Genomic DNA, 26,726 nt, shown 5'->3' on the forward strand with positions numbered 1-26,726 from the left:
TGGGCCCAGACCTGAAATCCAACTTCTTGCATATTTTTGTTCTTTTTAAGATGGGTTTGGACGGTGGGGAATATTTTACTGCTTGGGACAGTTTATACATTTCCTAATGAGGATATTTCCCTAATAAGAGTACACTTTGGTGTTAAAATTTGTGCTTTTTATGTATTTAACTGTATGAGGAGCTAATTTCCAATATGTGGGTAGCCATAAATGTCTCCAGGGTGTTCCTTCTCCCAGATTTATATCCTGGAGGCAAAGCTGGAGGGAACAGGACGGTACACATTCTCTTCTAACTCCCGCCTCCTGGTACTGCTCAGAGTTCTTGGCTGAGTGCTGCACTCTCGCGAAAGGAGGAAGACCGGGCATCAGAATGTTTGTGTTAGCAGTTATTTTTAGCAGCAGATCTAGAAAATGTTAGCGTTTTCATTTTAGGGCGATACTTTTATATTTATTGATAATCCCCAAAGGAGTGAATGATTTTAGATTTCGGTGTGTGAGTGCTTGTATGCAGTATGCACGTTTGTGTGACAGAGGGAGGGAGGGAGGGAGGGAGGGAGGGAGGGAGGGAAGGAGAGAGAGAGAGAGAGAGAGAGAGAGAGAGAGAGAGAGAGAGAGAGAAGGAGACATCCCCTTACTAACAGGAGGGGACAGAGGCTTACTCAGTCTGTTATCATAAAGCTCTGCTAATGTAGCTTCTGAGTCATGTGACTGCAGAAAGGGCTATTATCTCAATGAAAAGGAAACTCGTTTTTAGAGCAAGCATAGAATAGAAGCAGGAAGAATTTTCGAGTGTTCCACCATGCTGGATTGTCAAAGGGAGATCTGTCTGATCAGCAGCTAAAAAAGGATTTGTGAGGCTAGTTTGTCAGCTGTGGTTAGAAACAAATGATAGACGGAGCTAAGCGGCAGGGGGCTCAGCATGTGTTTAGGTTGCCATTGGGGCGGAAGGTGGGTTTGGGTTAATAGAGAAGATTTATCTCTGAGGCAATAAATTTATTGCTAATTGGGGGGGGGGGCTTTTTGTTTTTGTTTTGTTGTTTTTGGTGCGGGTTTTGGAAGAGTGGTGTGTGGCGTTTTTATTTACACCACTGGTGAAGATAAAGACAAGCTGCTGAGCTCTGGTTTGAACTGCAGAGGCTGTGGACAATTACAAGGTGTGTTTCACGAGTGCTCTAACTGATGTTTGGTAATGTTCTTGGAATTCTGTGTGCTTGTGGATTGGATGTGCTGTTGCCGACCGGAGCGGGAGAACTAAGCATGACAATCAGGCAGTGGTAATGCCCTCAGGAACAAATAGGTACAATGCGATCCCAATTGGTTCCTTCCTGGTCCTTATTTCTTTTGTGTTTATTTAGTGACTTAAGGTTTCTTGCAGCTTCTTTATGTGGCCAAATACAGCCTCATGCTTATTTGAGAAAATATTTTTGATAAGCATTTTCTCAAATTCAGAAGAAGAATCTAATGCAAATCTTAATCATTAAGGAATAAATATAAACTTTATATTTCCATCTCTTTATTTTTTCAATATCCTTTTGAAATTCAAGCTTAAAAGTGAGCTTTGCAGTGAATTTGAAATTATTTAATTTTTGGTTGGGTAATAAATGAAGGTTTCTTTTTTGGCTGAGCACTAATTAATAAAATTTTTCTTTCTATATATATAGTACCTAACTTTCTCTGATTTATTACATCCTTATGCTACTGCATTCAGGAAGCTAAAAACACCCAGTTAATCTTTATACTGTGCTTGTCCACTTTTGCTCATGCTAATGCTATTAATTCTCTTTGCAGTCTGTACCTTTCTGCTAACCTTGGAAGGTGTAGTGCTAAAAAATCTGAGATTGGTGAAAGATAATTATAAGCTTTATCTGAAGGGTTAACTATTACACAATATGTACCTGAGGAATGAATTCACTAGTATATTTTTCATTTACCTTCTATACCAGATATGCCCCATTTGAGGTATATATTTTTAAATCACACATTTTGACACTAAGTATACTGTTTACATCTCCCTTGTGAAATTGACATTAAACTAGGAAAGAAATTTATCAAGCTATTATGCACTGTATAGAGAGTTTACAAAGTATTTATCTTTAAAAAAAATAGTGAGAGTAGCTCAAACATAATTTTTAATTATACTAAGTACATGCTATTTTCTTTCTTATAATATTTATAAACCATATCTTAGCATAATATAGTTTAATGAATCATTAATCTTATTATGGTGGGATTTTCTTTATTAAAAATCACTGGTACTTTATCTCCATAAAATGACAATTTGGTTTAACTAAACACTTAAGTAACTGTGGCTTTGATTGTTTTGGAATTTTTCTCTTTAATTCTGGGCCTCTCCCACCTTCTTGAAAGTTGTCTGTAAGACAGGGTTACATACTGGTTTCAGCCCAAAAGTCACTAGCATCATATGTTAAAATTTTGAATAATAAAAATTAGATAGTCAGAGTATTTGGACTTTCTTTGTTTTTCTTTTAAATTTTATTTTGTTGCCTTATCTAAAGTCTTTGAAGTGATCCAAGGACTTTAGAATAATTCGGGGTGGTTTTATTGAGCACATACTATTATTACAAGACCACTCCATAAAGTAATATGAGAAAACAAAGGCAAATACGATATTTAAACCAACATGATAACTTATAACTGGCACTGGAACCCAGCCTCAATAAATGTAATTGTACTGTACAGCATCACCTCCAATAACATTGCTTCCTTCAATGTCACTTTGTTATAACATTGATGAGGGGGGAAAAATCAATTCCTGACTGGGGCCACTGTCTGTGTGGAGAATGTATGCTCTTCCCACATCTGTGTGGGGTTTTTCTAGGGACTCCAGGTTCCTCCCTCATCCCAGAGATGTGCACGTGAGGTTGGTAGGCATGGCTACTTGTCACTGTCTGAGTGTGGGTGGGTGTGAGTGGCCCTGTGATGGAGGGCGCCCTGTCCAGGGTGGGTCCTGCCTTGGGCCCTGAGTGTGGTGACAGGCTCTGGTCACGGAGACCCTGAACTGGAATCAGTGGGGTGGAAAATAGTTATCTTATTTGTTTTCATGAATCTTTCGTGAATATATTTCTCAAATGTGTGGTTAGCTCACTCTTATTTCAGTGTTTAATATTAGAAATGTTTGGGGTCTTTAGCAATGTTTGATGATGTTTTTATGATCAGAAATATATCTTAAGAACTCAACTCTTGTTTCTATCATTTAGTCTGTGGTCAAATTGGTTTCATTATAGGCCCTTTCACTTAACATTGAAGTTTCCTAGAACCATTGATGATGTTAAGTGAACACTTACTGTATCCTATAGGAATTTTTAATTGTTGAGAGGAATTTTTGGTACAACTTGTTTGGCCAATCAGAGAATACATTCGCCATATCTTCATGAATGACTTTTCACATGTGCAGGTTTAAATGGTACTTTTAATTGGTGTCCATCTGTGGTAGTTCCTTATCTCCTTTGTATCATAACAGAAAGAAGTTCATTTTGTTTACAGCCACTTAAAACTAGGGTAGTTTTTGTTCCTGATCGTGTTGGTTTTCTCCTAGGACATCAAATATTACTCCTTTACATTCTAAAATACTTTTATGTTGTATTGTCACAAAATACCTTTACTTTTGGAGGTTGGCAGTGCGAAGAACCTCAGTCTTATGATTAGAGCTAAAAGGCACGAGTTTTGACGTCAGGGTAGTGTCTAAACAAGCCAGGTGACTAGCTTGCAAATCCTGCTGCACTTGAGAATTCCAACCACAGTAATTAACCGCAAATATTACAACCAGGTCTGAGCTTGTCGGGCTGAGGGGGTTTGTTGCTGGGAACAATCTTTAATTTGTGCAAAAGATAGGGTAAGAAAAGATGGAATTCAAGGTGATCTTAGTATTCAGTGTTGTAAAACTCAGTGAAATATGTACATAGGAATTTTTTTGTTTGTGAAAGTAAATGTTTGGGAAGATTTAGACGGGATTAGGAATTGGGCTATATTTAATACAGAGTTTAATTCTTGGGAAGCCAAGGGGATGTAAAATTAATGAAGTGAAAACATTTGTGCAACAGCTAGCAAATTGTTCCCGGGGACCTCGTAGAGGGTTTACTCCAAAAATTATCACTCAGAAATGCTGAGAAAAGTTTGGAATCTCTTGGCTTACCCATTTCTCTCTCAAGTGTTGTAGTCCTTAAAGAGGTAAGCCCTGGCATTGTCTGGTGTGTATTTTAGTTGTAGCAGTGACTCCTTTCACCAAGCTCACAGTTAATATGCAGGGTTATAGCTTAGTGTAACATAAGCATACATTGGCTTTAACTGTAAAGATACCTTAATTATTACTATTTTTTAATAAATATTTTGCCTGAAATATTAAATACTACCATCTTGATGTTGAATAAAGTATTTCTTTTTAAAATCCAGTCAAGATGAGAAATATATAGCCATACTTGGGAGATATTGGGGTTCGGTTCCAGAACACCACCGTAATAAAGCAAAGGTCGCAATAAAGCAAGTCACACATTTTTTTGGTTTCCCGGTGCATATAAAAGTTAGGTTTACACTCTACTATGGTATATTAAGTGAGCAATAGCATATGTCTAAAAAAACAGTGCACGTACCTTTATTAAAAATACCTTATTGCCCCAATTTAAAAAAATCAATTAGCCCTGACTGGTTTGGCTCAGTGGATAGAGCATCGGCCTTCGGACAGAAGGGTCCCAGGTTCGATTCCAGTCAAGGGCATGTACCTTGGTTGTGGGCACATTCCCAGTAGGTGGTGTGCAGGAGGCAACTGATCGATGTTTCTAACTCTCTATCCCTCTCCCTTCCTCTCTGTAAAAAATCAATAAATTATATTTTAATTAATTAATTAGTTAAAAAAATTTTAATTTTAAAAGTACTTGTTATCTGATGAAGTTTCAACATAATACTTATTGACTAGTATCTAAGGATTTACAGATATAAAACAGAATTGTAAATATAAACCTCATAGTCAATTAACTATTATTTGACTTAACATATAAAATGATGAAACCAAACATCTAGCTTCTACCTCAATACAAGCATAACTTGTTTTATTGCACTTCACAGTGATATTGTGTGTGTGTGTGTTTAAACAAATTGAAAGTTTATGCCATAAACTTTATGGTAACCCTGTCTTAAGTTGAGCAAGTCTATTGGCACCATTTGTTCAATAGCAGTTGCTAACTTCCTGTCTCTTGTCACATTTTGGTAATTCTAGCTATATTTCAAACTTTTTCGTTATTATTATTATACTTGTCATGGTGACCTGTGATCGCTGGTCTTTGATGTTACTCTTATAATTGCTTCGGTGAACTTAATCAATACGTGTTCTGAATGCTCCATAGACTGGCTATTTATTTTTTTTATTTTGAGAGAGAGACATTGATTTGTTGTTCCACTTATTGATGCATTCATTGGTTGATTCTTGTATGTGCCCTGACCAGGGATCGAACCTGTAACCTTGGTATATTGGGACTATGCTCTGACTGAGCAACTTAATTGTTTTTAATTGGCCTTTTCAAATTTTGCTTTTGTGTTTTAGAATTTTAAATGAGAAAATGTTTAATTTAAAATTTTATTTTTATTTAATCTTACTACTTTTCCCCTCTCTTTTTTTATTAATTGAATTTTCCCCCTTTTGATGAGGAAAACAACATTAGTAAATAGTAGTGATATTGTTAACCATAAAGCTAATCTTTATGTAGAATTTATTATGTGCCACATACTGTTCTAAGGATCTCACATATATTGATTTAGTCCTTATAGCAACATTGTTTGTGCTGTCCTTTGCCTGCACAGGAAACAGGCACAGAGAGGCAAAGTAACTTGTCTAAGCTCACACAGGTATAATAAGCAGTGAAGTAGGATTCAGACCCAGGCAGTTGCCTCTATAGCCTACGCTCTAAATTGCTATATATACTGGGTTCAAATGGTACTGCTGTTGGAGTTGCTGATTTATTCTGGAATGGGGACAGGATGAGCATAGGGATAAGGATTAAGGTAGAACTGATTTTGTTTTTTAACGCTTATACGTTTAATGAACTTTATTTCTATTCTACTTCAAATATGTTATAAGACGAAAGCATTGTTTAAATGGTGTTTGGTTTGCACTGGAAACATTCATGAAAAGTAACTCACAGCTAATTCAGAAATGTGCTTTAGAGGGAGGCGATCACCATATGAAGGAGAGCATTGACATGGGGAGTAGAGATTGGTATGAGACATGGACTATGAATTACCATGAGATTCTCAGTTGAAGGCGTGTGCTGCATATTTTCTTAATTAGCTACCTCTCCTTTTCTTAGACCTTGCTCTTTCTAAGGTCATTGCACCCCGATGTAAAATCCAGAGAATCCAAATGAAGATCCTTGTTTTCAGATATTGCGAGCACCCCTGGAATAGTAACGCTGGCTTAGGATTTGTTGTGAGTCAGTTTATGTCCATGCACGTTCCCGAGAGGAGCTTGTGTCTACACAGACGTTCAGAGAGGGATCACTTACAGTTGGTGAAACTTTAATAGTTAACAGGCATGTTGATTCCTAGGTGATGTCACTCTTCTTGTCGGGATTCGTGATGGGAATGGTTTTACCTCACACAGTCCTTGTAACTGGATCCTTGAAAATGAGTGGGGAAGTAAAGTATGGATATAGCTTTAGCATTTATCTTTGGTCTCAATTGATGTACCCTCCTACCTGGTTTATTTGTAAAATGCAAAAATAACCAATTTTATTCTTGCACTTATATCTTCCTGTTCATTTATTTAACAGCTGTTTATTGTAAGAGTTTGTCATATCCTTCATTAATTAGTACAGGAGAAGAGTCAGCGACTGTCTCTGGGGGTGGGGAGAGGACTAATCAGGGGGCCCTTAGAGAGATGGTGAAAGTTAGGCCGATTCTTCAGTGGAGGACGACCAGCAGGCACTGGAGGATACTCGAGGCCCTCACGACCCAGCATAGAGCCACCAGCCACAGGTAGCTTTTGATCATTTGCGATGTAGCGAATGCACATTGAGTACAAACACAGGGTATGGCAAAAGTAGGTTTACAAGTTGTGAGTATGCAAAACACGGACTGTTTTTGTATTATTATTATTTATTAATTATTGGATTATTTTCCACACGAACAGCTATAAACCTACTAAATGTACATTACTAAATTTAATTTCACCTGTTTCTTTTGACTTTCACTGTGGCTACTGGACAATTGGTGGCTCCCAGGATTCTCTCTTGTCAGCGCTGCTCTGAGCCAGGGGACAGTGGGGGGCAGTAGTCTTTCCTGTAGTCTTTCCTATGGATGATGCATCTGTGCCAGATATGAGGGATATACCAAGGACCAAGATGGTATAGAGCCTTCCCCAGCCCACAGTCTTCTAATCAGTAGCAGATTAGAAGCATTTTGAAGTCCACATTCCTTGGTGGACATAAAACGCCTTTTCATGATCAGGCTCTACACATTCTCAACTTCTGTCATGTTCTACCTTTAATGGACAATAGTTTATTCTTCTTATTCACAGGAGTTGTGTTCTGTAAAGTCGTGGCTAACACTGAATTAGCAAAGACTGAGTCATTGCTTCTTGGGGAAATACAGAATTCTTTAAATACCTCTGGTCACAACTCAATACATAACCTTATTTTAAGTGTGTTTCTGTTTAAAGATACTTTATTGTATATATATTGTTGATTCACTAACATTGAACTTACGGCCAGCAGCGCTGTAACTCCTGCCTGAATGAAGCTCATCTTAAATATGCATATTTCTTCATAAGGCTCATCGTAGCCTCCTGTGCATAGGGACATATATATCAGGCTGTGTGCTTTTCTTGTTTAATTTGCATACTAACTTGTGAGTGAATGTTATTTCTGAATTATACAGACATGGAAACTGAGGCTCCAAAACGTTAAGTATCTTTCCCAAGGTTGTATTGCTTGTCAATGGTGAAAGCAAGAGATGAGGCGGGCCTCACGTGACTCTGGGGCCATGTTAGGAGATGCCATTAAGTACCATTCTCAGTAAGGCTTCTGTCTTTGGTGGGACCACAAATTCCCCCACTCAAAAGTGTTCATATCTGTTTGATAGCCTGGCCATTGAAATCTGGAAGAACTGAGCATGTGATATGATTTACTCTGACGCAAGGTCGAGAGCCCCAACGTATTTGTTAACTATGGTGACAAAGGTCCTCTGTGTGTCTTGTCATTTTTTTCGGTGTATCTTTTCAACTTCTCTCTCTGCCCCCAAAACAGCTCTGTCTTACATATCTCACAGACTCTACCCATCACCATTATCTTTGAATAGAACTTCTGTGCTGGCCACTCCAGTAGCCCGCAGAGCGGTGGAGAGGTGTGTCAGGTATTGTCGTGGTGTCTTCTGTGGGAGAAGCTGGATCAAGCTGCCTTGGCACAGCCCATGAGGGTCCGAAGGAAAAGCTGTGGGCATGGACCATTCAGTTCAGAATAGGGTGCAGGAGCGTCGGGTCCTTTGAGACATTTATTGAGAAGATGGACAGGATTCTGGGTCTCGCGTTTCTTCACACCGAATATTAGAAAACCGAGTTAAATTCCCTTCCTGTCCTATGTGAATGTTTGTCTTTCATTTAGACAATAAGCTGGAATATATGTTGGTCAGAGCTAACCATTGTTGAGTTATATACACCTCCCTCTGCCAGGTTGAAGGAGAATTCCTATAATGACCCACGCATTCCAGAGGTCCCTATGGGCTCCCTGGTTCGCTCTCCCGTCACCTCCCAGGTTATTTCACCTCCCGGGTAACTTCAAGATAATTGGAATAGATTCTGGGACATAATTCTCTAATGTACGAGGTTGGAAATGTTATCAGGGTGCCTAGGGTTAAGTAGGGAGAGAGACAAGGTAACAGATGTTAAGTGGGAGTGGTTTCTTATACAAAGTTTACTGTGAGCAGATGTACCAAGTAAGAGAAATTGACCAAATTATTGCCCGACATAAGCAAACAAACAAACAACAGTTTTTGTTTTTGTTTCACTGGTAGAGGCCTGGGCTGCAGGTATGGAGCTCACTGAGGGCACAGTTGTGCTACATGGGAGCCTGGTCCAGTCCTAAATGTCTAAACCGCCGAAGTTCAGTACAATCTGCGGTTCAGGCAAGTAATGCAATGTATTTACTGTTGGTTACAGTTGGTACCTGCAGGTGGCGGGTCAGTCTGAGGGCTAGAAACTTTCAAGCAGAAGCACAAGTAACCATATTACAGTGACGTGAGATTCAGAGAAAGGTTCATGCTTCCCTTGGTAAGCTGAGAGGGGAGAACAAGGAATCTCATTCGTTCACATCCTCTGTTGAATGTTCGGTTCACATTAGAAGATCCACATGTGGTAGTGCCGCTGTGCCTGGCAATACCAATGTCGACTCTAGCCCCTCGTGATGTTACCGGTAAAGATCCCCAGGGATGGCCGTTCCTCAACCTTGAGGATGCTATGTTCATGTTTTCTAATATGTCTGCCTAGACTTTTCCTTGTACTCTCACTGGCAAGTCTCCTATTCTGTATTTTGAAGCTGTTATTTAATAGCTTATGTTAGAGACTGTGTAGAATTGTGGAAAGAACATGGGATTTGCAGTCAGAGCTTGGTTGGGAGCCTACGTGCCATGACTTAGAAGCTTTGAGACATCGAGACTGTTAACTTCTTTGATTCTGTTTTTTCTTTGTAAAACTGGGGGCAGTATCTGCTTTGCAGAGCTCTGAGAATGAAACAGTGCACTGGCTAGTACTGTGTCCAACACTTAATAATTACCAGCCACCTAAGACATCTCTTCTCCGTGAAGTATCCCTTCAACACACTTGGTGTGTTTTCTCAGCTGTGTATATTTAATCTCTCCAAGTGGTTTTAAACTCTTTCTCATATCCCTGTGTATTTAAATATGTTTTTAATTAGTGTCTGTTCATTGACTAAATTCTCCATGCACCTGTTATTTCTTCTTCTAGAGCAACATGGAATCTCATGTGTCTATCTGAATTACAGATTTTTAATTTGCTTTTGTTATTGCAATCTAAGAGTATATTTTAATTTTATTTTTAGCTCCCGGTCATTATCACCTACATGACTGTTATCTTGCTTTCCCCTATCTTAGAGCAGTTGACTTGTTTTTTACTCTTACTGCAACATTCTACCTTTGTCTCTGTGGCTAGTTATGAAGACTATGTAGAAACATGCTAAAGCTTTTTCAATTTTAAAAGATACAGAACTGTATGTTTGGATTTTTAAAACCATAGAGATAAAAACTGGAAGGAAATACCTGCTGGAGGAGATGAGACCTGCGCAGGTGAGAAGACCTGTGCTGGAGGGAGGGTGCAAGCTCCAGAGTCAGCTGCTGGGATTTGAATCTCACTTCTACCACCTGTCGGCTGTATTTGACCTTGGACATGGACATGTTAGTCTTTTTTCCCGTACTTCTGGAAATAATGATAATAATGACTTCATAGGATTTTTGGGAAGATCAAATAAAACAATACAGGTGTAGCATAGTAGATACTCAATGGTGCAATAGCTTCAAACTCCATAGTACTTTGTAAAACAACTTAATTTAGTGAACATTGTCAGGCCTTCTGATAAGGGCGTAAGATAAAAAGACAAAACATACTCAGTTTCTGCTCCTTGAGGAGCTTAAAGTTTAGCCGTAGAAAAGACATAAATAATTATGATATACATGTAAATGATAGAGTTCTATATAAGCTATTAAAGGACAGAGAAAGGAAATTTAATTTGGGGGAGAGGGTCCTCTGAGCTGGGTCTTAAAAGATGAGTGGGAATTAGCCAAAAGAGGAAGCTACATGGTTTGTCCGTGTATAACAAGCACAGCAAAGAGGTGAGAAGTTGTACTTGGTAGATGAGGAACCAGGGCAGACAGTAAGGTGGCAGAGGATCCTGGAGAAACGGGCAAGGGCTACATCATAAGGCAGCTTAGGTGACTTTTGGGGCAGCATAGACTTCCACCTGGAGGGAGTAGAGTCTACTGAAGATTTTAAGCAGGGGAATTATCTGCAAGTAGGTAAACTTACGTTAGCAAATCCAGGTAAGAGGTCATGAAGACCTGGGCCAGCGCAGGAGTGATTATCATAATGAAGAGAGCGGAGACTTGAATCTTTAAGAGGAAAGTCACATTATGGATGATTTGATGGGGAGAATGTGGAATTTAAGGATGATCAGTGGATGGGTGCTCTTTCAGTGGGGCAGTTTTAGGGTGGGGAGAAGTAATCAATTCTGTGAACTGACCTTGAGCTGAATTTTTGAGGTGGAACCTTTGAGAGGTGAAGAAAAGAAAGAAAGATTTGGGAAACCATGAAAGTAGGTGATACCACCGAGAAGAATGAGAAGCAACAGTTCTTAACCCTGTTTGAGCATCTGCATTACCCAGGGAGCTTCTCAGCAAAATACTGATGGTCAAGCCACACCTCTAAAGTCAGATCTAATGGGTCTGGAGTGGTGTCCTGCTCATTTGTTGTGTGTGTGTTTTTTTAAATTGTGGTAAAGTACACATAACATAAACTTTACCATTTTTACTATTTTTAAGTATACAGTTTTGTAACATTAAGCACATTCACGACGTTGTCCATTTCCAGAACTTTTTTGTCATTTCAAACAGAAACTCTGAACCCATTAAAAACTCCCATTTCCCCTTCTTTGCAGCCCCAGTAGAACAGGTAACCTCTGTTCTACTTTATGTCGTTACTGGTACAAGATTGCCTATTCTCGGTACCTCATGTAAGTGAAATTGTAATATGTGGCCTTTTGTGTCTGATTCCTTCCACTAAGTGTTTTCAAGGTTCATCCATCTTGTATGTACAGTAAACTCCCTTATCTTTGGGGTATGTTCCAAGACCCCCCAGTTGGTACCTAATACTAATAATAGTACTGAACCCTATACATACCATGTTGTTGTTTTTTACTAAACATGCCTACTATGATAAAGTTTCATTTACAAGTGAGGCTGCTTAATGCTGCTGTGAATATGATGTACATCTATCTGTTTGAGTCCCTGCTTTCAATTCTTTGCAGTCTACGCAGAAGTGGAATTGCTGGGTCAGTTGGGTAATGTGTGTTTTTTTTTCTAAGAGCTCCCAGGTGATCTTTCATATTCAGCCATAGTTAAGAACTTATAGTGTACTAGTACAACAAGGGTGCTTGAAAGGTGGCCTTAGTGGGCTGGTCTTTTCAGGAAAATTGTGTGCCTTATTTTGTATATACGTGGTTTTACTTTTTGAATTTGATCAGATTCTCAGAGCAGTTCCTAACACCAAAGCAGAGTTAGGAATCACTGCGGAACATAATGTTAAAAGACAAAAATTTGAGTAGACATTTCTCCAAAGAAGATATGTAATGTCCAAGTGAGCACATGGAAAGATGCCCAATATCATTAGTCCTTAGGGAAATACAAATCAAACCAACAATGAGATGCCATTTCATACCCATTAGGATGGTTAGAATTAGAAAATAAAAAGGGAAACAAGTATTGACAAGGATATGGACAAGTTGGAACCCTGGGACAATGTTAGTAGGAAAATAAAATAGTATGTCCGCTTTTGAAAGCAGTTTGGCAGTTTGTCAAAAAGTTAAACAGAGTTACCATATGACTCACCAGTTCCATTCCTAGGTATATGTCCTACAGAACTGAAAATACATATCTAATAGAGGCCCAGTGCATGAAATTTGCGCACCCGGGGGTGGGGGGAGGTGGGGGGCACTCAGCCCAGCCTGTGCCCTCTTGCAGTCCAGGAGCCCTTGGGGGATGTCCGACTGCCACGAAGGTGGGAGAGGCTCCTGCCACTGCCGCTGTGCTCGCCAGCCATGAGCCTGGCTTCTGGTTGAGCATTTGCCTGGTGGTCAGTGCATGTCATAGCAACCGGTCGTTCTGCCATTTGGTCGATTTGCATATTAGCCTTTTATTATAGAGGATGTAAGAACTGTACACAGATGTCCATAGTATGATTATTTCTAACAGCTAAGAGTAGAAAAAACCCAAGTGTTCACCAACTGGTGAGCAGATAGACAAAGTATGGTATAGCCTTACATTGACATATTTGGCCATAAAAAAAAGGAATGAAATACTGATACATGCAACAATATTGCTGAACCTTGAAATTATTATTCTGATTGAAACAAGTCAGACACAAATGACTACATATTGTATGATTCCACTTACATGAAACGTCCAGGTGAGGCAAATCTGTAGAGACAGAGAGTGGTAGGGTTGGGGAGTAATTGCATAATGGGGACGGGTTTCCTTTGGGTGAGGAAATGTTGTGGAATTAGATGTGGTGATGGTTGCACATTTCTGCAATTAGACTAAAGCCACTGAAATGTAGAGGTTAAAAGGGTGGATTTTATGGCTAAATAAAGCTATTAAAAATAAATTTTAAAAGTAAGACAACTAGGTGATCATTGGGCTGAGATGGAGGTCTGGATAACTCTGAAGAGGAAGATCCGGTAAAAGAGAGGGGAAAGAATAATTAAGCAGGCCGAGAGGAGGCCTGTAAGAATGCCGTGTGCCCGGGCCTCGAATAGAGAGATTCAAGGAGGACTCACTGGGGGGCGTGATCACAGTGACAAACAGCAGGAAGGCTCAGTGACAGAGCAGACGGTGTGCCAGAATCTCTGTGGGGTGGACATTTGAGTGTCAGGGAGGACTAGGGAGGGCAGTGCACTGAGTGATGGGGGAGAAGTGCAATCGTGGATCATGGAGTGAGTGCAGGAGAATGGGAATAAACCACAGGCCCATATGCCCTATTTGAATCTCAAAATTCAACAGACTCAGAAAATGGAAAGGTTTGTCCGTAAAGCCTGACCTGAATGGGTGTGAGCTGATTTATAATCTTCATTTGTCCCACTTTGTGTGAAATTCAGACATTTCACTGCGTAAATAATATTGAATTTGAATGCAGAATGCTTTTACAGGCCCCTGTGGTGATGGTATGAAATACTGTATATAACACATATTCTCTTTCTAAAATTAAACATAGCTTTCCATCTGAATTCTAAATTATGTGGCCCCTAAGTGTTCGGGGGAAGGGCCCACAGGTCTGTAGTCTTTGGATGGGTTGGGTTGTGAAGGAAAGGTATGAAATTGGATAGTTGCTAGAGAAGGATTCAGATTCAAGGGCATTTATTCTAAAGGATGGAGAGGACGTGAGTATGCTTGTAGGTTAAAACAGAGAGGACGAGGTTGAAAAATTGGTAAATAGAAGCTTTGTAGCAAAGTCTCAAACAAGGTGGGGAGGGAAATGGGAGATGGGATTGGAATGGTTGGCGGTTACAAGGGGAGGGATCACACATCCTCTGAGACACCAGGAGTGATGTAGACGATAACGGTGGATGTCTCTGTAAGTCAGGAAGAAGGGAAGGTGAGTAAAATCAAATTGAATAGTCATTTGCAGAAGTGGTTAGAGCAGTGGTCAGCAAACTCATTAGTCAACAGAGCCAAATATCAATAGTACAATGATCGAAATTTCTTTTGAGAGCCAGATTTTTTAAACTTAAACTATATAGGTAGGTATATTGTTATTAACTTAATTAGGATACTCCTAAGGCTTAGGAAGAGCCACACTCAAGGGGCCAAAAACCCGCATGTGGCTCGCGAGCCGCAGTTTGCCGACCACGGGAGAGAATGCTGCTACAGGCCCCTGTGCTGGAAGTAATTGTTGGGCTGAATAGATGGAGCTGACTTAAGAACAAGGGAGAGGATTGGCAGGCAAGACAATGGGTCTAGGGCAAGGTTAGAAACCTTGAAATGTCTGTGGGACCATTTTCCCCCATAACTGTGTGATTTTCTCCATCATTGTTCAGCTTCCCACTGACAAGAGTGGAGAAATCTTGGGATTACGTTTTACAGAATGAATTCTGTGAGAGGAGGTGTTTGAAAGGGAACCAAGGGTTCTGGGGGCTGGTGGTGGGTCTCATAGGTAGAGAAGGAAAGGAGTTGAGTGAAAGGGGCGTGGGACCTCAGTTTTGTTATACATTGAAGACCAGTTATTGAGGAAGAAGGCAATAAGAAAACTAGTATGCCAGGAGGTTGTGGGCAGCATGTGGCATTCAGAATATCCACAATTCTGGCTGATAACAAGGTTCAGGGTATGATCATAAGAGGCGAAGTGAAGTGGAGGTGAACTTTGTTGGAGTTGAGACTGATGAGGACCTGTGAGGATAGGTATGAGCTCATCCACATAGACTTTGAAGTCACTCAGGGTGATGACCTAAGAACTAATCAAATGCCAATATTTTTAGCAAATGTGGAGGATTAAGTGGAATGTTGGTAAACTTCAGACCAGAACATAGATAGAAGGTTTTCAAAGGAGATGAGTCTTTTATACCAGGCCATCCTTGTAATAGAGCATGGCCTCCTCGCTGCTTCGAGGACTGTGGCGAGTATGACACCCTCCTGACCCTAGTGTGGGTACTGGGAGAACCAGCAGCTCCTACTGGCATGAACTGCAGAGGGGCAGTCAGGAGAGCCAGGGAGGCACGGGGCTCCGTATGAGGGGGGAAGCTCTGTATGAGGGGAGAAGTGCAAGGCAGAGTTAGAAGACCAGGTGGTGACCAAATGCGAGGGGAGTTTCATCTTTGCCCAAATCCAGATACCGAATACACTACAATTAAAAAGTTGTAAGAATTTTTTTCTTTTCTTTTTTTGTTGTTTTGTAGGTGTTCACATTATTTGATACAAAGATATTAATAAATAATGTCATTGTACTGGTTCAGACCCTTTATTCTGGACTGCTAATATTAAGATTTTCAAAAACTTCATCTTGTTATTACACGCTGGCTATGCTTTGTGTCATCTGCTTATTTGATAAACAGATCCTTTTTTCAAGTCACTAATTAAAAAAATAAACTGGCTAGACTGGAGAACTCCTCTTTGTTTATAATAATCAGTTACTTAAATCCAGAGGGTTATCCCACCGGCTGTGGGTACCTCTCCATTGTCCTCCCGCCCAGCAGTTCCAGCGCTGCTCCTCCTCCCCAGTCAGTGCTGGGCAGGCTTCCCTGACCACCAGGGTCCTGATGCCAGGGGTTCTGATGTAGTTGGTCTGGGGCAGAGCCAGGAAATCCATGGTTTTAAAAACTCTGCAGGTGATTCACTGGCAGTCTAATTTGGGTAGGAACCACCAGCGGAACCCACCCACCTTTAGCTTTCATCTCTACAATAGCATTCTGTCAAATGTGAACATACTGTACCTAAGCCATGTCCCTGACTCAACATTCTTTTGTCAAAGTACAAATGAAGTGCTTATAAATATTTTAAAGATATTCAATACTAGTGATCAGTTTAAATTATGAAATAATATCATGCCATAACCTTCAAATTAGCAAAGTGTTTAAAAAAATCATACCTGTAGCTATTGTGAATTACAGTGGGGTGGTAACTTGCACACCTTGCTGAGGCGATTATAAATTAATACAGCCTGTGTGGAAAGTAACTTGACAGTATACATAGATAGACTTAAATAGGGGTCACACCCTTTGACCTAGTAATTACATTTCAGAGACTCCGGTATCCAGACTGTTGATTATTGTTAATAATCAGAAATGTGGATCAGTATTTATATGAAAGATATTCATCAGTGTTATAGAAGTATAAAATGAAAGAAAGATAAATGATTACAGGAAATGGTTAAATTTTTCATAGTATCTTCATATGATAGGATATCATAGAACCAGTAAAAATTATGTTTATAAAGACATATTTAATATCATGGAAAATTTTAGTTAATAGCATTAGGAGGAAAACAAAGAAAACATCTATAAAATTGATTAGTCTCATGTGATGAATAACTATTTCAATCAACAATGGACCAAATATACAACAGTGGTCCCATAAGACTATAATGAAGCTGAAAAATTCCCATCACCTAGTGATAGCACAACGCTACCCACATAATGTTGTAACAAACCTACTATGTGATAAAGTACAGTACATACAATTATCTACAATACATGATACTTGATAATTAAATAAATGACCATAGTACTGGTTTAGGTATTTACTCTATTATACTTTACTAGAGGCCTGATGCACAAAATTCGTGCAAGCGTAGGCCTTCCTTCCCCCAGCTGCCGGCACTGGCTTCTTCCCTCTGGTATCCAGGACCCAGGCTTCCCTCGCAGCCCTGGCTTCGTCCAGAAGGTCGTCCGGAAGGACACCAGTCTGATTAGCATATTACACTTTTATTATTATAGATCGTTATTTTAGAACATGGTCTTTCTACTTATTAAAAAAAAGTTTAATAATCAGTATGCCATGTTATGCTGGCAGCATCCTCACACATCTTGTGTTTACTGAGCCTTGCTTGCATCATTTTCTCTGCTTGATTTAATCTCGTGTTGTTTCATGCACTAACCTGCTGTACAGGCTTGCAGCCTAGAACAGTAGGCTGTCCGTCTAACCTAGGTGTGTGTGTGTAGTAGGCTATACCATCTAGGTTTGAGTACGTGCACTTGGTGATGTTTGCACAAAGACAAAATCGTCTAATGACGCATTTCTCAGAATCTGTCTCCGTCATTAAGTGGCGCTGACTATATACAGTTTGGTTTAATTGTATATGTACATACAACATATTTTAGAATACTGAGCAGAAAATTTTTTTTTTGTTAATGTTGATTCCTGGGTGGTAGGAATACATGCAGTTTTATTCTTTAGCATTTTGTATTTTCTGTTATCAGCATGTATTACTTTTATTAAGCAAAAATAAAATAAAACTTAAAAATAATAAAATTCTTCCTCGAATCTTTTAGCAAATGGAATAAGGAAAATCCACTTGGGATGAACTATTATTCTGAGTCAGGGGTGGGCAAACTTTTTGACTCGAGGGCCACAATGGGTTCTTAAACTGGACCGGAGGGCTGGAACAAAAGCATGGATGGAGTGTTTGTGTGAACTAATATAAATTCAAAGTAAACATCATTACATAAAAGGGTAGGTCTTTTTTTTTTTTTTTTTTTTAGTTTTATTCATTTCAAACGGGCCGGATCCGGCCCGCGGGCCGTAGTTTGCCCATGGCTGTGCTAAGTACTTGCAAGCCATCTATCCATTCCAAAACTTTGCCTGCCAAGTTATCAGCATCAGCTTGTGGGGCTTTTCTTGTTGTTTGCTGTTTTTTTGTTTTTAGTAACAGCTTTATTGAGATAAAATTCACCCTTTTAAAGGGTACCGTGGTTTTTAGTTTTTTCATAGGTTGTACAGCCATCACCACACTCTAGTTTCAGAATGTTTTCATCAGCCCAAAAAGAAACCCTGTACTCCTAGCAGTCCCTCCCATTTCCCTTTCCCCTTAGCCCCTGGTAGCCCTAATCTACTTTCTGTTTCTGTGGATTTGCTTATTCTGGATATTTCATACAAATGCAATCATATAATGTGTGGCCTTTCGCAATATCCTATTAGCTACTCTTCAACTCCTTCTCCCTACGCTTTCAGAGATGTTGTTTATGATTCTATAATGCTGATCTTTGATCTTCCTAGCCTAACTGTGATTTTACCACCTTTGGCTCAAAACTTCTCATTGAGTCCATGGTTTATTTAATCAGCAGGAACTACTGATTCTAGCATTTAAGGTTTTCTATATTCTGACTCTACAAAGTAGGTATTTACTTAAATATCTGGTAAATACATGAATTCCGTGAATAAAATGTACTCTGCTTATCTCTCCCTTTCTCCGTCAGAGAAGAAGGGAATGACTATGAGTTAGTCCCATTTCAGGTCACTGATGGGGCAGGAAAAGTTCTCTCCAAAGTTCAGGGCAGTGATCTGTCAGCCTCAGCAGGCTTCACAGCTCAGAAAGGGCTTGTTCCTCATTTGGGCATGCTGGCTGGGCAAGAGCGAGCCTTTGTGACACCTCCGAGGTGGCACCTTGAGAAGCAGTGTGGCTCCCTGATTTTGGTGGGGTGCAGCCCACACCATCACCAGGGCCTCCCAGGTTTTAGCTTTGATCCCTGTTGGGGCACCTACAGGAGGCAACCGATCAGTCAGTGTTTCTTTCCCATATTGATGTTTCTCTCTCCCTTCCTCTCTCTCTTATTCTCTCTCATCCTCTCTTTCTCTCTCTCAAATCAATAAACATATCCTCTGGTGAGGATATTAAGAGGAGGAAAAATTGTATCCATTCTTTAATTTCCCCCTCATTACCCTTTGTGTTTTTCATGTGTACAGTATTCATGTGAGTTTTTCTTCTTCCTAAATCTTTGACTTCTTGAGATAAGTTCTGTTTCTTATTCAGTGATTGTAGTGTAGTGTCCACTGAGTACAGTACTTTGTCCTTAGCTGATGCTCAATAATTATCAGTGCAGTTAAACATCAGAAGGAAAAAAATGTGAATCGATTTTTAAATTAAAACCCTATCACTTGGGTTATATGTGTAGTATCAAAAGAAGACCTGTATTCATTAGTAACCTAACCTTATAAAACTCAATTGTCTGGGGCCAAAATGTGTTTTTGCCCTAGGTAATAGTCATTTCTCTAGGTTTTGAAACATTGGCCTAAAACAAAAACCCCAACTAAGGAAGTCATGTGCCTGTGCTATGAGCACGTGTGTGTTGCGATATTGCTGAGAGCTAGCTAACTTAGTTTTCTCCACATCATCTGGCCCAGTTGGAACTAGGATTCAAGTTTCAGCTTAATGAATTCATATCCTTTTTATTTGAGTACCAGCCAAAAGGAATATAATATAGTTAGCTGTTTCTAAGGTGTCAGGCAATTATCTTAATTTCTTTAAAGCTTTATTTCATGCTTATTACTTGCCTGTTATGGTTAAATATAAGGTACCAGCAATCTTCCAGATCTTTATCCATAGGTGTAGTTTTTTTCAAAACAATTATTCTGTATTCTCAATACAAACCCGTTTGAGGACTAATAATTATAAAGCAAAATAAAAAGGTAGAGAACAACAAATTCTACAGTAGAAGGAGTTTGTTTTAATTTTTCATTGCTTATTCTAGACCACCCTTATCCATTATTTACAATGCCTTTTAAGCTCATTTGGGTTTTAGTTTGTATTAACTACCCATGGCCTAGTTAGAAGCTACAATTCTTGAGTTGACACACTTAATTTCACAAAATGCAGTTAATCTCCATCTGGAACTATAAGAGGGGAGAAACCCCTCCATTTACAGCTGTTCGGGGACACTGTGCTCTTCACGACGTTCATCGAGACTGGAGGGCTCACTGGCCTCTGGTCCTGAGGCCAGAGGACCAGGCTTCTTTGCACAATCACAGTAAAACAGTGTGATTGGATTCTACTGAAAGCTGTTCGTGCATCCCAAGTCTGAACCTTAAGCTGAAATATAAATGTCTCATAAGCTACACTGGGAGAGTTTTGATAATCACCAAAACCCAACATTTGAGAGAGAGAAAAATGGTTAAAGTAAGTGTTTTGGCTCATATTTTCAGATACCCAGATAATTTTTAAAATTCTTTAAAAATAATTCTTGTAAATAACTTTATAAATTCTAGTCATTCTCCGTAAATCACAGAGGTATGTGTTATTTGCAAATAAAAATACTTAAGTTGACTTATTATTATAAAACCAAATTGCACTTTTTTTTTTTTGAGGAGGTGACTCGTTCCCTCTTAGCATATTCCTAGCAAATACTGCTCGAAGTATTGTGACCAGACAGCGATGCTTGCTTGTAGGAATATGCATGTGAAAAAATGAACAGAGGTCCTCCCACCAAACCAAGTGTTTCCTCCGTGCTCGTTTCCACGTCTGTAGAAGAGTGGCAGAGAACAGAAAGGCATTGAAAAAAGGGGTATTTCAGAAGCGGACTTCCCCTAAAGAAACATCACTTACAGGGGCCACAGTTGTCCCTTATTTTTTCCTGAACCACAAGCATTTAATTTGGGTCCTATACTTTGTCCCTGGGATATGCCCCTGCTTTCTTTTCCTGTTCGATTAGAGATAAAGAACTCACAAGAAAGTTGTAGTTAAATAAGCGTGAATGAGAAAAAGGAGGGGGAAATGAGTGCCTTATTCTCATCTCTGGCCCCCAGAAACCGGAGCAGGAGGAAGCAGCCGGGCTGCCTGGGCCGCAGGGCTGGCTGGTGCGGACAGTGGGTGCCAGGCTGCCCTAACGACGCAGGAGAAAGGAGCGTTATTTTCGTTTGATGGACCATGGCCGGGCACTAGGTAGCAGGGGACCTTTCCTTCCTCTTAGGGGAACCTAGGAGGCCTTCGTAAAGAGGATGGCTTTCCAGCTGTGCTTGAAGGGTGAGGTTTTCCTAAGGAAGAAGAGCAGTTTTAGTAACCTTTACTGGAAGGTGTTGGTGATTTATGTGTTTTTCTTGCTTTTTAAGAGTCACATCAGTAGGAGAAAAAACATGAGAAAGTTCTTATAGTTAAGGAAAAGAGGATGACATAAGGAGGACTCCAAAACGGCCAAGCCTGCCTGCCTCCCACCCTCTCCTACCCTCCCTCCCTCTCTCCTTCCTCCTTTCTTTCTTCCTTTTTTTTAAACTCATAAAAGTCTGATGTGTTAATGAAAGGAAATTTGGAAAATACGGAAATTAAATTACACCAATAGTGCCCATCAAAAAAATATAACTGCTGGTGAGTTTTTCTTCCAATTTTTTTCCTATAAATTAATTTTCCTCTCCACTGTATTCACCATCGGCTTGCATTATTTCTCATTTACATGCTGCTAAACTCAACCTACAATAATATCTGCGATTTATTAAATAAGCCCTGAATAAGTGCCAGTCTCTGTTCTATGCCCCTCACATTTCATGCTCTCAACAAACTTAGAAAGTTGTGTATTATTATTTCTACACTTTTACAAATGAAGCAGCTTAGGTCCAAAGAGGTCAATGAGCATAATTGGCATAACTAATATGCGATATTCCTGGGATTCCAAACCAGAGTTAACACGGAGGATGTGCTCTAAGCCACTACATTTTATAGCTTTTCATGAATTTTATTTTAATGGTATCATAATAAAGAAATTCTTCTATGAATCCTGAGAGTTCTGTTAGAAAGTCTCTGCTCAGATGTCACTCTATCAAGAATTTCCTGATCACTATTTAAAATAGCACCCTCAGTTCCATCTACCTTGTACTCTATCCTAACTCTGCCTATTTTTCTTTATAGCACTCACCACTACCCATATAGTAAATGTTTGTTTGTTTTACTATTTCTCCTTTCCCTCCTTCCTCTTTAGAATATAAGAGTCATGGACAAAAAGACTTCATTTGTTTTGTTCATTGCTATCTCCCTCAATACCTAGAACCATGCATGGCACCTAATAGATATTTCATACTTGTTGAATGGTGGAATGACCTGCCTCCAGGTTAGCTTTATGTAAATGCCGAATTTCTTATCAACCTCCATTGGGACTGATAGGCTGGAATAACCAGCTGCTCGTACCTCCCCCCCCCCCCTTCCCCACCCCTGCCCCTTAGTCACAGGTTAATCACCTGTCAATCACAGGACTGATGTTGCTGTTCACCAGTGCCCCGGGCTGATGGGCAACTCAGAACGCCCCACACATCTGCCCCCACAGTGGTATTGCATGTTTACCAAGAGCCAGCTTCTTGTCCATACTGGTTTATGCCAGTTAAACTTGTTACTGTAATTTCATCATTTAATTAAATATTATATAACTGATTAACTATGAGTTTGAAAAGACATATGTTTCTATAAAAGCTAAGATGAATGCTTTTAAAAACTCAGGCAAATGGATGAAAATTGCTGTCAAATAGGTATATGCAGCACATCTATCTAAGCAGGGGGAAAAATAGTAAAAATTGATACCTCATAAGCTCTTATAAGAATCTAAGTGTCTATAAGTTCTAGCTCTGTTTTAATTAAAATTGGCAATAGTAGACAATGCCTTAATGGATAACATTTATGAAAAAAAAAGATTCCAGTGGAGACTGATACTCAAATATATATTTTTGTTTAAAGTTCAAATGAAAGGATTAAAGTAATAGATATTTTCTATAATTGCTCTTGATAAATGACTTTTTGAACTTAATCAATTACTACTTCTGATTCTATAGGAAAAGAGGCTTTTACTATTCTAAATGAAATTCAGCATTCTTGGTGGGCTCGAGATAATTCCTAGCTGGTTTTGTTATTTCAGTAACTTCATAGTGATTCAATAATAATAATACTTCATTTCTCATCAGCAAATAATTATTGATAAGCCAAGGCATGATTTCCTCTCTGCACTAGAACATGAGCTTCAGGACAGGGACCTCTGTCTTTTGTTCACGGCTTTCTCTCCAATGTCTCCAACAGTGCCTGGCGCGTTATTTCTTGACTGGATAGGTGAAAGATTCTAAAGTATGTACGTTTGTTACAGCGAGAAGTGTTTTATATTTTACCTCGATATCACTATATTTTTAGCAAAAAGAAACATACTTTTGAATTAATGTATTGATTGTTTATAAAACTAAGATTAACTGCTTTATATAATATACATATGTTTATGTTTTTCTCTTCAATGAACATGTTGAAGTATAGGAACCTCTGAAGGGGAATTAGTCAATAATATTGTGACTATATTTTGCTCGGTGATGGGTGATCTCTAGACTTAGTGAGGTGATTACATTGTAAAGTATAGCATTGTTAAGTCACTATGCTGTACACCTCAAACTAATATAATCTTGTATGTCAGCTATATTAAAACAATAATTTTTTTTAAAAGTATAGGCTCCTCAGTGCTTGTGTTACATTGGTTAGGAATTGAGGGATTGATTGGGATTCTTTTGTGAGCTCTAAAACTTGTGTGGCCTTGGTCAGGTTATTTTCTTTCTCCTGTACCTCAGTTTCCTCATCTGTAAAATGGTGAAAACCATAGGTTGTTAGAGGAATTAAAGGAGTTCATATTTATAAAGTGTGTAGAGAATGCCTGCCAAGATGGTTAGCACTTAATAAATGATAGTTATTATCATTGCACTTGAGTTTGACTCCTGGCCTGTCTTTCTTTTTTTTTTTTAATCTGTGTGGTTTGGGCAATTTACTTATGGAAATAGGTTAGAGAGGTTAGATAAACCTGCAAGAGGTGCGTAATAAGTACTCAATAAATGTTAGAAAGAAAAAAAAAGCAGGCAGTGTCATATGGGAGAGGACATTCATTTATTTATTTAAAAACGTTTTACAATTGAAATAATAAAAATACTTTTATGCAGATACAGACTGTCTTGCCTTTGTCATGTCAGTAAATTTTCCTCATAGATTAGAAAGGTTTCTTTAATCTCATAAAGAAGTTTAAAATGGGTTTCATAATAACGAAAGATAATTGACTTTTAATCTGGACAAGTTTTGAATGCAAAAATGTCAAACACAAGCACCACATTGTAGTGCTTAGTTTGATGACTTCGTCCAGAATCCGAGGCTGGCAGTGAAAACTGGTTTTCTGAGTATTAATAGGGACTAAGTACACCGGGCTTGACTTGACAGGGAGGGAAATGCTCACATTATGCAAGGAATGCAGCTTCTTCCCGGGATGTTTTCTCATTTGAGGCCTATTAAAACCTCATCTTGCTATTCCTGGCCATCTTAGCACCACTGACGTCGCTGGATTATAATCAGCCCACTGAGTGGCTATATTAAGGAGCGGGCCTGTGAGAATTGAGAAAGTGGAAACTGTCTTGTCCCCCAGTGTCAGACTAGACATCCCCCCTGTTGGTAGTGACCGTTTACATCAGCTCTCCACTACTCACAGATTCTGCACTGAAATTCACTACGAGAAAACGAGAGGATTTTTCCTTCTTTAAGAGAGATGCAGGTGATGGAATCATTACAGCAGAATATTTGTGTAGCAGTGAGCATGAATTTAGCATTGATTTGATTATTGCAGCGTGTGTTCCAGAGCGGCTGCCGCCCATTTGCAGCCTAATGTGTTTATTACAGTCTTCCCGGTGGCATCTTGAAGTGTCTTCCAACTAAAAAATTCATGAGCATTATTGGCTTTCAGTCAGAAAATGGAATATGTCTTCAAGTCACCGTCTAAAACACCACTTTAAGGCCATTATACAAAAGTAAATCTACGAGCGGCACATATTGAAAAGGAAGGAATTTTTAGCTTAAACATTTGTTTATACAGTGTTATTATTGTTCTGGGGAGTAAGAAAGAGCCTAAGAGAAGGTAGGTGCTGAACTATTTTACTCAGAACAGAGTGGTTGTAGTTGTAGGATATGTCATTTTCTTTAAGCTCCTCTCCACCTGTAAACTGTTAGTGAGGTATTATTGAAAAAATCATATTCTAATAGTAGTATGTATTTGGCTTATTGCAGCTAATTTTCAAAAAGTAAAGTATACAGTAAGTAGCTCAAAACTTGTGAAGTTAAACTGAGAAGGTTTGCAAATAAGATGCCTTTATTCTGGATTTACTTGAAGCAAATCTCTTAAAACTTTGCGACTACTGTCACTGTTTGAATCAATGTGCGGTTTTATGAGTCTGAATCTGTAAATACAGACTGTAATATGAAAAAATCATATTCTAATAGTAGTATGTATTTGGCTTATTGCAGCTAATTTTCAAAAAGTAAAGTATACAGTAATTAGGATCTAATAAAAAGTAATAATACTTGGGGGAAATAATATACTATTTTTGATTCTGGATTTACTTGAAGCAAATCTCTTAAAACTTTGCGACTACTGTCACTGTTTGAATCAATGTGCGGTTTTATGAGTCTGAATCTGTAAATACAGACTGTAATATGTGAGGTAAATTAAAATATTATTGTGTGAAAAGCAAGAAGCAATCTAGTGTTTGGTAAACATGAAGTTAAAAGTGTTCTTAGGATCTAATAAAAAGTAATAATACTTGGGGGAAATAATATACTATTTTTGAGGCTGAAATTTATTTAGGAAATATTGTATGGCATCTCCTATGACTTGGAAATGCACCCCTTGTTTTGCCAGTGGGAAGAACATGTTTGATTTTCTATGTGCTCTTGTCCCTGAATTGATAAATCCTCATAGGCCTAGGTCTACTTCTGTTGTACTGGCACGTGATTCTTCTTGGTTTGCTTGTTTGTATGAATCAGCAATATATTCGTGCATAATATGCATATTTGCTGCAGAGAATATTTAACTTTTACCAAAAGTTGGGGTCTTGCCAAAATAATGTCTACTTTGGGTGATTTTGCCCAGTTGACAGTGTTTGGAAAGAGGTATTTCCCTCTGTTGATTTGATGTCTCTACTTCTGTATCATTTGACTGGCTTTCAAGGCTGGCCCACTTTTTGCTACCTTTCTCGGGCATCTAATCCTAAAAGCACATTTTGTATATTTAAGCATTAGATACCACTGTGCTTTCTCATGCTTATCAGGGTCTGGCCCAGAAATTTTGCTTTTGTAACATAAAGAGATCCCTTCCGCAGCACAGTGTACTTTGAGGGAGAAACTGTTTCGAGTGTAGAATGCACTCCTGATAAAGAAATAGTGACTGCATCTTTTTTATTTTTAATATATTTTTATTTATTTCAGAGAGGAAGGGATAGAGAGATAGAAACATCAATGATGAGAGAGAATTATTGATTGGCTGCCTCCTGCATGCCCCCTACTGGGGATTGAGCCCGCAACCTGGGCACGTGCCCTTGACTGGAATCGAATGCGGGATCCTTCAGTTCGCAGGCTGATGCTCTGTCCATTGAGCCAAACCAGCTAGGGCAGTGACTGCATCTTTAACTGTGTACCTCTGAGGATGGAGGGCTCTGAAAGAGTTTCTTTTCCTAATGAATTTAATGGAATAGAAATG

At 39.1% G+C, this 26,726-nt stretch overlaps 1 protein-coding gene across 8 annotated transcripts in view; it reads left to right on the plus strand.

Moving 5' to 3' along the window:
* The window catches only part of NCOA2 (nuclear receptor coactivator 2), a 257,444-nt gene that overhangs the window by 139,771 nt on the left and 90,947 nt on the right, over positions 1-26,726 (plus strand). Inside the window, exon 1 of one of the 8 annotated variants that reach the window (XM_023751988.1) lies at positions 1,099-1,154. The exons of the other annotated variants lie outside the window; for them this stretch is intronic. The gene's annotated coding sequence lies outside the window, so the exon portion shown is untranslated. Of the gene's footprint in view, positions 1-1,098; positions 1,155-26,726 lie in introns of those variants that run through there. 8 annotated transcript variants of the gene reach the window in all.

This window comes from Myotis lucifugus, unplaced genomic scaffold (genome assembly GCF_000147115.1).
Source record: "Myotis lucifugus unplaced genomic scaffold, Myoluc2.0 scaffold_27, whole genome shotgun sequence".
NCBI classification, from domain to species: domain Eukaryota; kingdom Metazoa; phylum Chordata; class Mammalia; order Chiroptera; family Vespertilionidae; genus Myotis; species Myotis lucifugus.